This window comes from Arachis ipaensis, chromosome B10 (genome assembly GCF_000816755.2).
Source record: "Arachis ipaensis cultivar K30076 chromosome B10, Araip1.1, whole genome shotgun sequence".
In the NCBI taxonomy this organism is placed as follows: Eukaryota; Viridiplantae; Streptophyta; class Magnoliopsida; order Fabales; family Fabaceae; genus Arachis; species Arachis ipaensis.
Genome location: NC_029794.2, coordinates 42,219,760 through 42,230,274, shown reverse-complemented (window position 1 = coordinate 42,230,274; position 10,515 = coordinate 42,219,760). Strand labels below are relative to the sequence as shown.

The following is a 10,515-nucleotide window of genomic DNA, read 5'->3' as shown; positions in this document are numbered from 1 at the left end:
CTAGAAAGCAACTAATATAGAACAGACCATCAATCGATGCAATGATCACTAGAGTTATGTGAATTGGTGTTGGTGAAAGCGGAACCTTGAGAAATAATTAATTTAAGCACATTTAACACCAATTCCAATAATGCATGCAAGTCACAAGGATTGGGATGAGATTTGAAAAATTCATGCGCTATGTGACCAAGGATAATTTGGGCATAAAGGAGTTGAATCACAGTGGCCACATAGATAGAAGAACTCATCAATCTTGTGAAGCAAGCAAATTAGGCTCAGTTCTTAATCATGCAATGCATATATGCAAGGTAGCATTGCAAGCAAGCAAAAAGTATTAGAGGCATGACCAAGGAACCTGTTCTTGAGGAATTTTCAAAACCATTTAGACGACACAATTCTATTTGACACAGAAATCATCAAATAGAAGTTTGTTACATCCATCAAACAATGTCAATTCAAGAAATATGGTTAAGAAAAAATCCGGCAGCATTTTAGCAGTACATTGGCTAAGTCCCAAATTTAAACAGTCAAATCAGATTCCATATGAATTCATCAAAAGTCAAAAGCACAAAGATCATCTATGAGTTCATATGACTGGGGCAATCAAGCCAATAGTGCAGCAGCAGAGCATTAGAGAGTGATTTAAACTAAATCAGCTAACAAGCAGTTATGAACAAGTAAACAACCAGTATCCATGAGCAAAGAAATACTCAATAATGGCAAGCCAAGCATATAACACGAGCAAGGCAATGAAACAGAGCAAGTCCACAGAGCAGTAAGAATTCAGATAGGCCTAAATCCATTACTCAGCCCAGATTCGCTAACCACCTAGATACACTAAACTAACTAACTAAGCTAATTATACAGGCTAAACAGAATAATCTAAACAAAATTAATTAAATGAAATTGAAATTGGAACGAAAAAGAAAATGAACCTGGAAACAGGGGAGTTGGAAGGTGGAGCAGAGGATGGGAAAGGGGAAGGGAAGAGATGGCACTACAAAAAAAAGAGTTTAAAATGGCATTAATATTACGGCGGTTTTAAAGAACCGCCGTAATACCCGGTTATTATGGCATTGTTAGTTGCTTCCATAATTAACTTTGTGTTTGGTGGTGGTTTAGGTGATTATGGCGGTTTTGAACCGCCATTTTCACACGTATATAAAACAAAAGAACTGGAACCCTAGCTCATTAAACGAAACACATCCAGACAGTGCTCTCGATCTCCCTTCTCTCTCCTTCGTCTCCTTCGTGTAAAGAAGCCCTCCGACAACGCCGTTCTTCCCTCTCTGGCTTCTCCTCTCTCTGCCGGTTACCATTTCTCTAGGTACCTCTCCTTCTCAAGTTAAACTGAAACAGTTATTGATTTGTTTCTCTGCAGCTCCCTCTCAAGTTCTTTACACGGAGAGCTTCTTCGTTTTGGTTTCTTCATTTTTGCTGATTTTTGGTTTGTTTAAATGAAAATCTCACGAATTTCGATCAAGGCGTGAGCCACTCATAGATCTCTACACTGCACACCCAGTTTCCTTTCTCCATTTCTCTCATCCTTCACCTCCATGCAACCTAAGTCAATCCAGATCCACTAGTGCAACTTTTCTTCTTCTTCTTTTCGTTTGAATTTTCACTGTGTTTCGCAGTTTTTGCAATCGTCGTCGTTTTCACCGATATCTTGTGTTGGTTAATCATTGTCATTTTTTAAAATCCCTAATTATTTAAAATTGTAATTTTAAATCGTTGATCAATAAATATGTACATGAAGTTTCGTCAAATACTGATTTCCCAATTTCCATGCTCGTTATTTATTCACAATAATTAATAATTATTAATTAATTAATTATTATCACCGTTTGACCTCTCTTCTTTGTTTGTTTGTAGAAAATCGAAAACATGGTACCAGAAAGGCCGTGAAAGCTAGATAGTCAGATCGCTCATTTATAGAAAGAGAGAAAGAGAAAGCCACGACGGTAAATCCTTCTTTGGAGATTAATTTAAAATTGTTTTTGTCGCTGATTTTTGGGGATTTTTGTTTCTCTGCAGCTCCACGATCGGGTCTTGTGTTGAAGCATTCTATTGACGTTTGATAGGTATTAAAAGTAAAATACATTTAAAAGTATAATTTCTTCACATACTCTTCTTTTGTTTCTGCTGTTTGATAATGGTATTAATAATAATTATATCTCTTCCTTGTTCTCATTCATATATATATAGTGATTGATTGAGCTGTTCACAACATGTATACTCTAGGCTCTGTTGTTTACTAGGATTTTGATATGATTAATTATATGACTAATTTTGTATTGATATCAGGTGCAAGCATTTGAAATTGAATTAAAAAGGGTATGGAAGAATTCCTTAATCACATTTATCTTCAATTTTATAAAACTAATTATAGCTTTATCTCTCTGTAATCTTCTTTCTTCCTGTTCCGTGGGTTTTCTTCTTCATAGGTCGTTAGTCTCGAAGACTAGAGGGGGGCTTCAGTGATTCCCAAATCTGGAAATTTATTCTCTTTTCAATTCCGGTCACTTAGGGTAATATTTTCAATCTGATTCTACTTTCATCGATATATTTCTGTTAATTCCATCTTCAACTTTGTTTTTACAATTCATTTGCTACGTGATAATTGAATTGCTGGTTTTCTGTGCTATTAACGCTTTCTTATTGTTTCTCGTGTGAAGGTTTCTTCTTATTTGTTTTTCTGAGCTGTTACCAGCTGGTTTCACATATCCTTTGCTAAGTTTTGTTTTTTACAGAACATTTGAACTTGTGTTTGGTAGGTGATGTTACTTTGCAATTGGTTTGTTGGGTTTTGGTCATTCAGATTGCAGTTTTTGAGCTTGGGGACCATTCTTGATGCAGTTGTTGTTTACTAGTTAGTCTTATTCTCCATATTCTTATGTTCTTAGTTGGTGAATTTGCTAGACTTGGTTCTGGAAGTTTTAGTGTTTTCTTTGTGTGTCTTGCTCATTAATCATTAAGTTTAATGATTGAATTTCCGTTATTTGAAACAATGGAAGCAGAAATGGTATCTCAATATGGAGTGAAATTCTAACTTCTAAAGGTTCATATTTTCTAACTTTTACAAACCAGCTAGTAGTTTCAGATTTTGTTCTACCTTTATTTTTGGTATCTTATTTGTACATGTCTTGAGAGTCAACAACTCCATACACAAACTTTACCTCTACATTCCTATGTAACAAAATGAATCTATCTATGAACTCTACAAAGGATGATTTGGTGTATCTGGCATATTTGAGTAATCAGAAACCTCCAGTACCAGTGGGTGTATGTCTGATTTTGGATTATATTGCTGAAACACTACAACAGAAGCAGAAGTGGAGAAATATAAAGAAGCCAAGTAGTTTCCATATTTGTTACAAGTTCAAACAGCTGGTACTTGATGGTATTATAAATAAAGGTGATGAATGGATTTCTATCCACTTTTCAAATCCCAACTATTACACTTCAAATGTATTGGTATACTGTTCCTTACATTGATTCATTGTTTAGATACAGGCTTATAAAAAAATTTTAGTCCCTCTAGAAGATTTTTTCTTTTTAACTATCCATTTATGCTCTTATTTTGTGTATTGGATCTGGCTTTCAAGTACTGATGATAGTTGGAGTTATTGATTTGGGATATTTGTATATGTTATTTTTCAACTTGGAGTTTAATTATCTTAATGTTCCATACAGAGAGATCCACAAGCGCATCTATCTGTGTTGCTGGGAGTGATCCTTCACTTGTGGAATCTCCAACTGAGCCTAAGTGGTCCCCTGATGGTATGTAAATTTGGCATCTTCTTTAATCCTGAAAAAGAACTTTACATTTTATGTTCGAGGTAATTTTATTGTGTAAGTGAAGGTTATGTTCATGCATATGAGAACCATGCATGTTCAGTAATTGTAGGTAATATTAGACAATTTTAAAGGAATGAAATATTTAGCTATAGTTGTTTCAATTAGAGAAACATCGTAATTATAATTTTGAGTTTTTGATACATTCAATTGACTAGTTGTTAGACTTCAAGGAAAAGGGCTTCTTATCCATAATCAATATAATTTTGTTGATAAGTTATAAAGATTTTACATTCCGATTGGAATAATTGAGGCATTGTAAAGAAGTCATTGTGAAGAAGTCATATAAAAATTATTAATATCATTATTATCCGGTTAATAATGAAAGTACACACTGCATCTCAATTTAATACTTACAAGTTTCAACTTATTTTTATTATTAGTGTGTGTCCCATTTCTTAATCTTGTGGTCATCAACAAATAATTAATTAAGCTTCCTTACTTATTATTATTACTTACGGATAATAATATGCTTAATTTAATTAATTAGATATAGTGGTATTATTATTGTGTCTAATAATGTTGTTGCATGATGCACAAATTTTAATGCAGATGTATCGGACAGTGAAAACTACAGATAGAGCAGCGGCTTCTTTAGATTAGTGCATAGTTTTTAATTAATTTACATTTGAAGACATAATGTTTCACATAAACTCACCATCAACAAGGAGGTTTGATCTATCCGTTAACAATTAGGGCCATTAGCATATACAAAACATTTAGAATTTGAGTTCTTTTATAGGACACCAATATCTTTTTGAATTAATAACTACAATTGAATCATATTTTTTTCAGATATCAATTATTAAGGAAAATAATGAATTAATACCACTAATATTCTGAATTGTTATACAAAAATACTGAGTTCACGTATAAGATTAGTCACTATGCATTTATATGTGATAAAAAGATGAGTGGGGATATATGCAGTGTGTATTAAATTGTTGGGTTGATCATATGAGAACAAAGATTGTATGCTAATTAATCCTCTTAAGTTTTCTCAAAGAAAGTAGGATTTAAACTGAAATTAATTCTACATTTACAGGTACTTGGCAACACGTATCAAAGCAAATTGCTAGAAGTGATTAGGTGAGCCATATAACTCATGTTTTTGAGAGGCAAGCTGATGGAAGTGTGCCTGGAAGTATGGATATATGCATTTTTTCTTCTCCCATTTTCCCTTTTTATATTGTTAACTGTTAGATTTTATATATGGATATATGCATAATCATATTGCTCCTGCAGATCAAATCCTTTGATTTCTTTCACTGGCCACTATGTTATATACATGGATATATAAACAATATTATTGTTTGGCTGTTCTTAATTCTCATTTTTTGTTTAAATTTATTTTGTGCTGTGCAAGTTAATAGTTTATTTATTTATTCTTTTTTATTTTGTTTTCAAATTATATTTTTGTTGTAGGAATTGGATCAAGAGAGTGGGATTTCATCGCCAAAAGAGTTAGAAAGTAGATCTTTTGAAGCGAATAATAGAGAAGCGTGATTTTTTTATGATAGAGACTTGATGTATTAAGAGTTACATATTAAGACTTTCAATACTTTTGTATAGGAGTTATTATTTTTTATTTTCAATACTAAAAAATTATATATTATGTTTAATATTTTATTTATGAGTTATGTAATATTTTGTTGATGAGTTATGATTTCTTGTTATTGTGAAATTTTAAATAAAAAAATATTTGTTTAACACGGTAAAAATTATCTTTTTAAACGATTAAAAATGTCATTTTTATCCAGTAAAAATAGCAGTTTGTAACTGTCATTTTAAACAACATGAAATGCCATTTTAACTAATAAAAATGACACTGTTAGGGTAAAAACAGCATTTCAAAAATGCCATTTTAACCAACCAAAAGTCACTCTGTCAGGGTAAAAATGGCGGTTCAAAAACGCCGTTTTAACCAACAAAAACGCCACTCTGTCAGGGTAATAATGGCGGTTCAAACCGCCGTTTTAACCTATCCAAAAATGCCGTTTTAACCAACCAAAACGTCACTCTGTCAGGGTAAAAACGGCGGTTATAGCCGCCATTTTAAACAATTCAGAAACCGCCATTTTATACGGAAATAATGGCGGTTACAAACCGCCATTTTAACCCTAAAAAAACCGCCGTATTAACCTCAGGTAATTGTGGCGGTTTTCTGAAAACCGCCGTAATAACCATAATGGCGCCCAGAATAACGGCGTTTCTTGGGGACGCCATTTTTGGTAATAATGGCGGTTCTAACCGCCGTAATTACCAAAAATAACCGTCGTTTTAACCCTGTTTTTTTGTAGTGTGGACCGGCCAGAGCAGAACGGTGGTCTGGTGGCACATGGGGCTTGCGCCAGCGACAATGAGGGTCGCGGCGGTGCTTGTAGTGGTGCAGGGCTGGCTGCGAGAGAGAGCAGAGACAGAGAAGTGAGAAAGAGAGAGAGGGAGTGATGAAGGAGGGGGGTCGGGCGTGCACGGTGACGGCGGCGGTAGTGTGGCGGAGTGCTCGCCGAAGTGGTGGTGGTTGCAAGGGTGATGGTTGGCAATGGAAGGAATTGGAACGTTGGAGATGAGAGGGACAGAGGCAATTGCGCGAATGCGCTAGGGCTTCGCGTCCCTGGGGTAAGTGAAAATTTGAATCCACGCGTGCGCGCACCGTGCGCGTCCGCGTGGGTAGAGGTAATTAAGGATTGGCGCGGAAGTGCCATACGCGCTTACGCGTAGATGGGAGAATAAGGGATCGGCGCGGACGCGTACGGTGCGCGTCTGCGCGGATGTGCTGGGCCAGAGGCACAAAAGAGGCCTAGAGTTGGCATAACTCTCGGATCCTTTGGCCTGGGTGATGCTAAAACGCATCGGCGCGCGCGCACTGTGTGCGTTCGCGTGGATGGTTCGATCTTAAGGAATGGGCGCGGAGGCGCAAAGTACGCCAACGCGTTGGTAGTGAAACAGGGAGTGGCGCGGACACGTACAGCATGCGTCCGCGTGGGTTAAGGCGCAGAGTTGGCCCAAAAATGGCACAACTCTCTGGTCCTTGGCCCAGAAAGCAAAAATATACAGCCGACGTGCGCGCGCTTTGCGCTTGCGCGTGGCTAGGTTTTTTTTTTTAATGAGCATCAAAGAGAGCTCATAACCTTCTCATCCTCCTCTAAAATTTTAAAACTAGCTAAGATGCAAAATTAAACACATTTTGAAATATTGGGGATTTTTCAAACAAATTGAGGAAACTTGCAAGCCAAGCAAAAATTCAAATTCAGAGAATCAACCCTAATTAAAACATAGAATGTATAAACACCTTAGCAAGCAAACAAAATATGCCAAGAGGTAAAGAAATTATATACAATGGAACTCAAGAGAATGGAAAGAGTTTACCATGGTGGGGTGTCTCCCACCAAGCACTTTTAATTTAAGTCATTAAGTTGGACATTGGGAGGCTTCTTGTCAAGGTGGCTTATGCTTGTATCCATCCTTGAACCTCCAAGAGTGCTTGTCTTTTAATCGGTTGTCAGAAGTTCCCACCATCTTCACTAAGCTTGAGTGAGGTCCTCTCCAAGACACGAGCTCCCAAAATTGACTCTCACAGGGTAATCCAGGATCCCATATCTTGTCCTCGCACCCATCTTCTAGTTGATTGCCTTGACCTTGTCCGGGCGACGAGAAAGCAGAATTCTCATGAAAGCACCAAACTACTCTCCTAGACCCATTTAATTGAGCATTACACCAATCCTTGCTCTTCAATTTTGAGCTTCCAACCAAAATGAATCTAGATTTACAACGCCAACCACTAAACATCCTCCTCTTTCGCTTAATTCCACAAAGCGCCCTAAGTTGGCCATCCGTCTCAAGCAGACCATACTCAAGTGGGATAATAAAGCTGAGAGTTAGAAGTTTTACCCACTCAAGTGAAGGATTGGATGGTGAACTAGGTGAAAGAGTTCCCAAAGGTCTTGATAAAGCATGCTCTACTCCCGTCCATCCTCTTCTAGAGGTTTCCACCACTCGACAAGGTTCTTCAAGTTTCTCCTCTTGCAAAGCTTCTTCAAGTTCACATTCTTCCTCACCAATTTCTTCTATCTCCTCCCCATCACTCTCATCATAGATCGGAGGTCTAGTGAAGTCTACCTCATCATCAAGTCTAAGCATTTTGGGGAGAGACTCTTCAAACTCAAAAGGATCATATGTTGAAGCGGAATAATCATAGATAGGAGGGCTTGTTGCTTGGAACACTCCTTCCAGTTCTTCACTTACAATGGGTTTTGGAGGTGGCACACCCTCCTCAACCTTGCATTCTAGTCCGCTGGGGGAAGGCTTAACAAGATTGTCAAGGGAATTGGTCAATGTGGGTAAAAATTCACTAGTGATAGAATCCACTTCTTGATCATTTTTCTTCAACTCTCCGTTTACTTCCGCAACTTTACTCTCCTCTTTAACATCCTTTATGTGTTCAACATATCCCAAACATCCATTCACTATTTCCTTTTGTTCGCTAATCTCTACCTTCTCCTCTTGTTGTACTCTTGCTTCAACTCTTCTTCCTTACCATGGAGCTTCAAGTTTACTCCCTCACTAGGCTACTTGATAGTTTCTCCACATTCAACAATGGAAGTACTCAAGGTACATGAGTCTAGGTGGGATGTTAGGTGATTCACGGCATCTACCATGCTAGCTATCCTTGCTCTTAGCTCCTTAAACCTAGTTTCATCCTCCTCTTGTCGCCTTAAGATACGAGATTTCAAGGTCTCTCGATTCTAATATGAAGGCTTCGTCGGGGGTGGTGGTGAAAGAGAGAGTTCGGTGTTTGAGGGAAGATTGTTAATGTTGGAAGGTGGTTCACATTGGTGGAATTCTTGAGGTGGTGTATGTGAAATTTGTGGTTCTTGGGAGTATTGGTATTGGGATGGTGGTGGTTCTATATGTGATTCAAATGGTAGTTGATATGGTGTGTATGAGTTATGGTCATATGGAGTGGAATGGTGGTGTGAGGTTTGTGAGTATGGTGTATGGCTATATTGAGGAGTGGGATCATATGCATATGATGATTGTGATTGACAACCACAATGAGGATCATCACACACATTGGATTGATACACATTAGGATCAGGATTATACCCATAAGTGTTTGTAGGAGGTTGTTGCCATGAAGGTTGTTCATAAGCTTGAGGTTCCTCCCATCCTTGATTTCCAAATCCTTGATGTATATCTTCATTGGAGCTTCCATTTCCTACAACATAGTTTGAACTACACCCATAGCCAAAAGGATGAGAATTCATAGTGAAAGAGAAAATAAAAACAAAGATTAATAAGAAACGAAGAATATAAAATCCTAAACTAGCAAAAACTAGTAAACAAACAAAAATTCAAGCTATTCACAATATGTACAATAGCCAATAACATAGCACCATTGCTTCCCCAGCAACGGCGCCATTTTGATAAGCTTTGAATTGCCGTGTCGGTATAGAATTTCTCTTCTAGAATCAAGAACTTTGTTGCAAGTATAGCTCTAAACCAACAGACAATTCCCACCAATAAAAAATTATGGTTTTGTCACAAGTAATAAACCCCAAATAAGAATTAACCGAAGTATTTAGACTCCGGGTCGTCTCCCTAGGAAAAAATGTAATGCTTAGTTATTGGCTATGAAGAGGTAAAAGGGGGTTTTGGTTCATGAGAGGGCAAGAAAAATAGATTTTAGCAAGCAAGTAACGAAAGCAAAAATAAATAACTCTTGGCTAAGACTTAGGTAATTGAGATCACCATCCTTGTCAACAAACCGAATATTGATAATTATGAGAGGCCAACCTATTAAGTCTACTTCCCAAAAGCTTTAAGTACGTAACATCTACTCCTAAGCTTGAAGTACGTCAAATAGATTTGATCACATCAACCCTTAAGTCCTAACCTACCTACCAATTAACTTAGTAGTGGGTTAGTGTCAATGGGTATCAAATTGATCACCATGGGTTCTCAAATCACCAAGTCAATGAGACCCAATGACTCAAGATTACCCAATTCCCTCGGCCTAGACCAAGAGTTGATAAAACTACTCAAAAACTAAAGAGAACATTTCATCAAACACATAGAGTGCAATAAAAGTAAACATCATAAATTGCAAGAATAACAAAATCTAACAACTACTAAGTGCAAGAAAAGTAAGATCAACAACTCAAATCAACAATAAAGAAACATCAAACATTAAATTGCATTAAAAGTAAATCAAATCTAACATGAGTTCATCATTACAAAAGAGAGCAAAATGGGAAATTAACATCACAATTAAGAGAATCAAGATGTAGAAATGATAAATTATAAAAGAAACAAGATGAAATCAAGTAATTAAATATGAATCTAAGATAATCTAACCTAATCCTAACCTAATTCTAGAGAGAAGAGGGAGCTTCTCTCTCTAGAAAACTAACTAAAGGCTCATGTTGGCTAAAACTAATTGCTCCCCCTTTACTTGGACTTCAATTCTGCATGAAATACATTCATAAACAAGTTGGATTTGGGCCTGGGCAGCTCAGAAATCGCCCCCAGCGTTTTGTCTTTAAGTGGGCCATGTAATAGTATTGGCGTGTGCGCGCCAAGTGTGCGTGCGCGTCGATTGACAAAATCTTCCATCCGCGCGGACGCGGCATGTACGCGTGCGCGTCTATGGGCGAG

General features: G+C 37.2%; 1 long non-coding RNA gene across 10 annotated transcripts; it reads left to right on the top strand.

Annotated features, from left to right (window-relative positions):
• On the top strand, nucleotides 1,172-5,487 carry LOC107623805. 10 transcript variants are annotated; one of them, XR_001616636.2, is made up of 9 exons: nucleotides 1,172-1,327; nucleotides 1,876-1,964; nucleotides 2,038-2,084; nucleotides 2,308-2,337; nucleotides 2,448-2,531; nucleotides 3,328-3,418; nucleotides 3,697-3,783; nucleotides 4,904-4,947; nucleotides 5,284-5,482. It is a non-coding gene; the product is annotated as an uncharacterized LOC107623805 (long non-coding RNA). The 10 variants fall into 10 exon arrangements; XR_001616634.2 differs by having other exon boundaries at nucleotides 3,265-3,418; XR_002355101.1 differs by having other exon boundaries at nucleotides 3,229-3,418.